Source organism: Cyprinus carpio, unplaced genomic scaffold (assembly GCF_018340385.1).
Source record: "Cyprinus carpio isolate SPL01 unplaced genomic scaffold, ASM1834038v1 S000006615, whole genome shotgun sequence".
NCBI lineage: Eukaryota > Metazoa > Chordata > Actinopteri > Cypriniformes > Cyprinidae > Cyprinus > Cyprinus carpio.
In genome coordinates, this window is record NW_024879254.1 from 747,112 (window position 1) to 754,311 (window position 7,200).

A 7,200-nucleotide genomic window follows, 5' to 3' on the forward strand; every position below is an offset into this window, starting at 1 on the left:
TTTGAGTTTTAAATCTATATTTATTCACCACCGGCTCTTGAAACCTCTTGTGAACACACTTGCCCGAAAAAGTGCGTGGGAGGAATTTATGTGATATTAAATGTTTCGTAATCTACGCCCCTGGCCTACAGTATTCTAATGCTCCAATGCGCTCTGGCTTTAACACTGGGTTTTGTTATAGGCCTAAACCATAAATATTTGACTGAAACTTGTCTATTAATATCTGTTTGCATGAACTTTAACTTTGAAATGGTTTTAACTGTGGCCACCGCCTTCTACTTCTCAAACCTTTAGCCTATACTGTTATATGTTATAGTGCGGGAAAACACGGAGGAACATTGTGCTGGAGTTACCCATCGCGTGTTGGTAGTCGTACGTGTACCAAAAAAAAAAAAAAAAAAAAAAAAAAAAACAGTTGCTTTGCTTTGCCGATTGCGAAAAGTGATTTGTAGTAAACCGTTTGCCAGAATATACCCCTGACCCTTGACATTACCGGCGCTACCCACTGATCTAGAATATTCAGTATATAGTCATTGGGCTGAATACCACAGGATGAAAGGGGCTCCGGAGAGAACACGTCATTCTGCTTTTTTTCATTTGGAGCTCACTTATCCGAAGCATGGCAAAAAGAGAGGACATAGCGTCTCGTTCCCTTCTCAGGAAAACAGGGGTTACATACCTTCCAAGGAACGCCAAACTGTGCCCTCTAGCGGTCACTATGGGGAATGGTATATCCTCGCTTGCCTATGCTGAGGGGAGTGCATGTCAAACACCAAGGCGAGCCACTAAGTGTACCAACTGTACCAAGGTTATGGGAGCCTTGACGGCCTGACAGCAGAGGTTTTAAAATATAAGGTGGGTAAAATTTTATGTATTAGTGAGTGGTTTGTTTTTTTGTTTATACATATCAACACAATATGAACCTTTTATTTACTTGAACTGTTGTAGAAAAAATCACATTTAAATTTGTGGTATTTCGGGATTAAAATCAGCACTATAGTGGTAATACTGCTCTGCCCTGCTTTTGTATGATATCGTATAAATATGAGAACAAAAATTAATACAGTGGCATTTTTTGTTCACCAATAACTCCTTGGAATTTTAGATTTTTAATCTTGTTCAATTATGGGCCATGGTGTAAGAATGTGAAAAAAAAAGTCTGAATTCCTTGCACTGTACATCTCCTAAAATCCATTTGTAACACTGCTCGAACTACCAAAAGAAAATGAAAAAAGATACAGTTAGCATAAGCAAAAAACACAAACAAGTTTTTAAAGGGTAAAGGGCGGCATTTACTGTAAACAGGAAACAGAAACTGTTTATAACCAGTTTACCCGATCTGGCTGCATTTTAATTGTAGAACAGAAACTGAAAAGTGATTTGGATTTAAGCACTACAAATGTGAACTAAACAAACTACAAAATACCAGATTAAATGAGTTATAGTGAAGGCATATTCCGTTTGATGATTGCAGTAATGTATGAATGATGGTTCTAATGTTTAATTTTTGTGCTTAAATGAAGAATAATATTAGTATCAGATTCGGGCGTCAGAGGCGGCTCTACTGGAGGGTGCATTGGATCATCGGCGGGGGGGACACTGTCGGTGGTTGTTGAATAACTATTTTTTGACCGGCATTGGCAACAGCATATGTAGAATGGTAAATCCCCGACCTAGAGCTGAAATATCTATATAGAATGACAATGAAACGATTTCGACTGGAGTTGGTATCTAAAAGAGGAACCGAAGGCAGCGCTGAAATTTGCTGTTTTGACGACCGGATACGGCACAGAAGTCATTAGCTACAATGATCTATTATAGAATGACATCTACCCGAGAATGTTAGTCAAATGATCTATCTATATAGAATTGTGACAGAGGTAGGGTGCGGGCGCCGAGAAGCCGTGGGCACGGAGCGAGGCCGGTGGAGTTATTTGGGAAACAAATGAGCCAAAACACCTGCCCCACTCAACCGGTATCGATTCCCACGGAGGAGATTGGGAGGAACACCAAAGAGGAGCGACGACGGTGAAGCGAAGAGAGAGTCCAAGGCCTGGGGTTTATTTTGTGTTTGGCTTTTTTTTTGTGCGCGGCAGTCGCCCATGAGGGGCTGTCGGCGATGTTTTATCTTGATTTGTTTATTAAGTTTTATTGAAGGTGCGCCGGTTCCCGCCTCCTTATCCCAGTGAATTATGGAGTTGTTTATTATGACAAGAATGTCATTATATATTTTTTTATTGTCATACCTGTCTTGATTCCTAATACACAACAGATGACGAATGTTAGTTAAAACGTTCAGAATACGATTCCATATAAGGTTAGGTATCGCCTATTTCAGCACTTGGCGCACTGGCCATCGACTCAAGTAGCAGACTAGTAAGCTATTCCGCGGCGTTCGATTTCAGTAGCCTACATTTTTGGGAAACGAGCGAGGAATTTGCGGCTAACGTTTCATAACCTTGCACGTAGAGAGCGCTTTTAAAAGGCTAATATCGGCTAGGCTACATCGTTATCGGGAACACCCGCCCCAGAACCGCATAGCCTAAACAACAGAACACAGCAGGCAAATAATAATATAAATCTAATATCGGCTAAAATAGAAACATAAAATAGTCCTACAATAAATAGCAATATCTGTTTTATACTTAAATAATTTAAAAACATTCCGACGACAAAAAAGTAAAACCAACTGAATCAGTTTTGAAGCTTTGAAAATACTCCGGCAAAAAAACATGTATCCCATCGAACAAAGCTTTTTTCGTATAGGATGATTTCTGAAACTTAAGGCTTTTTTCTTCAGAAAACGATTTGGACATCATCACAACAAATGTCTGGCGGTATTAAATCTTTTGGGGGGTTGTACGGAGCTACTAGCATTCGCAGAAGCAATGGCCAGCTCGATCGGCCTCTCATAGGACCAGTGGTACTGGTGGTAGTGGCTGGAGTATCTAAGTCTGCTGATTGACGAGGCTGCGGATGTCTAAAAACATTTTCGTAAATCCATTTTTTTTTTTTTTTAGAAATTTGTAAAATTAGCTGCTAACAACTGTCTATAATATAGACGAACAAACTGTTCTTCAAACTTGAAATGGATTTTTGGCGCAGGTGCTGCAAATCAATGTAACAAGTTTACACTGCGACCAATAAGCATCAACCATGATGAAGACTAGTAAAGCCGCGTTTCAGACTGGCACGATTTTAGCCAGTTTTGGGCATCGCCTACATGTTTTGATTAATCGCCGAACAAATGGCCGAACTCCACAAGGCAAATCGGTGCTCTATTCACCTAGATCGAATGACAATCACTCTCAGTGTGAATGATCAAAAGACGCCGATCTGAGCGATCAGAGAATTTGGAAGAAAACTTAGTCGAAATTGGCAGCGCAACCGCGTCTGTTTGACGTTTTCATCTGAAGCTATCCCCAGTCTCAAGGGGAACTCCGGTCTGGCAACGCGTGATATCGCGTGTATTCCTTGTCACATCCTCGCGTGTGTGTTGGTTGTTTAAACGTAGTTTGCATGCCAGACAGAAGGCTTGTTTGAGATGCGCCGCGCTGCGCCTGAAATGTAGGCGAGAGTAGCGCCCGGCTGGGGAAAAAAAAAACAACAAAAGTTGTTTTTTGGGAGGGAGGAGTGAAATAAGCGTCAGGCAAGACGGACAGTTCTGAGCTCTCGGAAGTGGAAACCGATACCTACGAGATCAAAAGTCAGATATCGCGTTATTTTCACTCACGTGCTGTGTTGCTAATAAACATGATATAAATTCAGTTTCTGTTGCTTTTATATATGGAAAATAAATATTATAAACAAGGACACTCAAGGTTGCTTGCTATTTAATTCCATACGAAAGCCGTAATTTTATCATCCTTTTTTTACTTTAATCCAAACATGTATGTTTAGATTTGGATAGGAAAATATGGACAACCACACATATCTCACACAGGATAATAGCACTGGTCAATAGTGTTTGGGACGATGCATGCATAATTTAAATACATAATCACATGAAATCAGATTAAAAAAAAAAATTTTAGAGAGAACCGCGCATCACAGTTGTCTGAAACCAATGAGCTTAAGCTGTGTTAGTCACTCGGTCGTTTCCCATCATGCTTTTGAATAGCGCAGTCGGTGGGAGAGCAACTGCGTCTATCTGCTAAATCCGACACAGCCGCATCGCCATCAGCGAGCGTTTTCGGCACACGTCCAGCACATGACATCAGAGCAAGGCGGACGTTAACTCGGATGCTTTTCTAACCCGGCATGCATTACTCGCGGTGATCACCGGTGATCGGTTCTGCGCAGATTTTTGTTTCATCTCAACAAGTCCCTAGAGTTGTCGGCGATTCTTCCTATTGTAAAGTCATGCAGTGTGAAAACCTTCTGTCGCCGATCATCGTGCAGTGTGAACACAGCAGCGACTGAATGCTGGCCAAGATAGTCATGCAGTGTGAAAACAACAGTGAATCTGACTACGTTGAAAAATCGTGCAGGTCTGAACACTCGGCTTAACTTGCCATGAAACAACCAAAATTATGCATTTTCCCCATTCTTTTATTTTATTTAATTTAAGTTACAGTTGAACATTTAATATTAAAATAATGACTAAAAGTGATATTTTTTTTTGGCCACGCCATGGCCTGTAGGAGGGGCATCAATGAACGCTAGGGGGGGCACGGCCCTCGAATGCCCCACCCCAGCGCCGGGCGCTGATAGTAATGAAGAACATTTTCATTTAAAAAAAAAGATAAATAAATGGGTGAGATTATTCCTTTAACTGCTTCTTAATGATACTCAGAACAAAGTTTAAAGTCTCCAAGCACTTTAGGACAAACAACCAAGCAGGCCAGCACCAGGATGGGGGGGGGGGGGGGGTCCATAGGCTGTGTTCTTTTGTTTTCATGATATCTAGACAGGGTGTGCAGCTGTGCCAGCAGAAACTGCAGGATTTTTATCTGTTTAGCCAAAACACAGCCTTGTGTGAACTGCATCAGACCAGACTTTACCAACTTGATTGCAAAATAGATTGCTTGTGAAACTATAAACCAATGAACTTATGTTTCATTGGTTTGTATGTAACAATATGTAAGAACTAGGATGGTTGGTGATTGAGTCTGGATATACCAGTTTAAACTGTTTGTTGTGTTTGTTAAAGTTGTCAGTGAGTGCTGAACAGACTGTATGGTGTTGTTGTCACACATTAAACTGCATTTCTTCTGTAAAAAAAAAAGTACAGAATGCACGAACTATCCTATGTGACAGTTAAATGACAGGAATGTAAGTTCCATTTGTATCCTTACAGCACATGTTAAACAATTTTCTAAACCCTTTTAAATTGTACCCTGACAATTCTGTCCTAGCAAATTAATTTTGTAACCCCTTTTGATTGTGTACCACAAAGACACTGATGTGTATTTGGTGTAGTATTATGATTAAACTATGGGCAGTAAGAAGAATGAACATTATCTTCGTTTACACACAAACCGGGAGGACACATTTACTTGATTACAGGAAAAATCAAAAATGCTTCACATGGACAACATTTAATGATGTTAAAAAGCATATAAATTGCATGCATATTATTAGGTCAAGATAGTCTGATCATATTTTTTTAAGCACTGTTATACCAATCCCAAACAACACCAACCATAATAAACTATTATTAATTTGTTTCCAATCCAATACAGTCGATAGAATATCTATATACTGTATCTTTATAATGATATTAATCCGACAAGAACTTGAAGTGAAAACGCGCTCACTGTTGCTCTAGAAGGGAAACACAATGCATTCAGGGGGTTGAAAACGTTGAACAGACTGAAGATGTCTACTGTAGACCGCAGCTGTCCCTATCATTCCACAGACAGAGTGAGGTAAACTTACTATTAAAACATCATGGCAATCAATCACGGTGTCCAGTGGCAGAAAAAAGTGAAAAGCTTTGTGGCAGGGGCATGTACGTTTAGGACAGGTGCCACGAACATGTGCTATGTTACCGGATAAAAAGAGAGGAAATAAAATTTAATGTAAGGTGGCAAATAAGGGTAGAATTTGCTTACGTGCCTCACTTCTGCGTGTAACAGTGAGATGGTGCGAGGCACCTGCACCGCTTTAGGTGCTCGGAGAACACTATTATACGGATGATCTATTATAGGAATAAGGATAAAATAGGGTAGCAAACCGGTAAAAGTGTAAGAATTTGCACTGTCTGATTATGTGCCTCCAATCGGAGTGTAAAACAGGTGAGATGCTGAAGGCCGGGGGAAAAGGCGGTTTGGTTCAGGGGGAATATAGACCTATGTTGCATCTTGTTGCAAGCCCCCCCTGATATAATGATTGACCAGTTGGGGGTGTGCTCGGCTCGGACAGCATTTTCAAATCCAAATTGACTTAAACTACATTATTGTGTGGTATTTAATGAAAATCCAATTCGAAAGCGTCTTAAGTGTAAGGTGTCAATGCATTTAAAAATAAATGACATTAAAATCACAATTTTTGCAACCATTTTGCCCTGGCACATTAGGCTTCCGAATGCATTTGGAAATTCACACAACTGGATTTTGCTACAATTATCACCTGGTATCACGATTAAAATGCAATTCATCAAGTGTCCTACACGTAAGTCTAAAAAATGCATTTAGGAAAATTGGCATTCAAATGCTAACTTTTGACTAAAATTTTTGCTTGGACATGGTAAACCTATCTAATCAATTTGGGTAAGACATTTTCATTTTTACTTTTGCAACGTATAAAAGCATTAACATGTTTTTTAATTTTACATATTAAAATTAGAGTAATTTTAGTGTGAAAATGGCAACTGTAAATTTATATAGTCTCCACTGAATTTTCATTTTAATTTTGCACTAAAATGTTTGCACGTAATGGGAAAATGTAAATTTAAATACCCGGCAATACCATGCCATTTTGACAGTACATTTGCGTTTGTCAGTTTGCATCTATTATTTCAAATGAATTTTGTTACCCATATTGATTCCCATATTCTATTGAGTGATTTAGCTGGATCATGCTGCCCTTCTTAAATCGTCGAGTCGCAAAGGGTGTAAGTGTTTTGCATTGGGGTATGGCACTGGCTTGGTGTCTCATCATACCTCTCCGATAAGATCAGATCTTTCGTGTCCCGCGGGTTGAAAGCGACCCAGATAAAGTGATATTTAGCCCCTAGTTTTTGATGAAATTTACTGG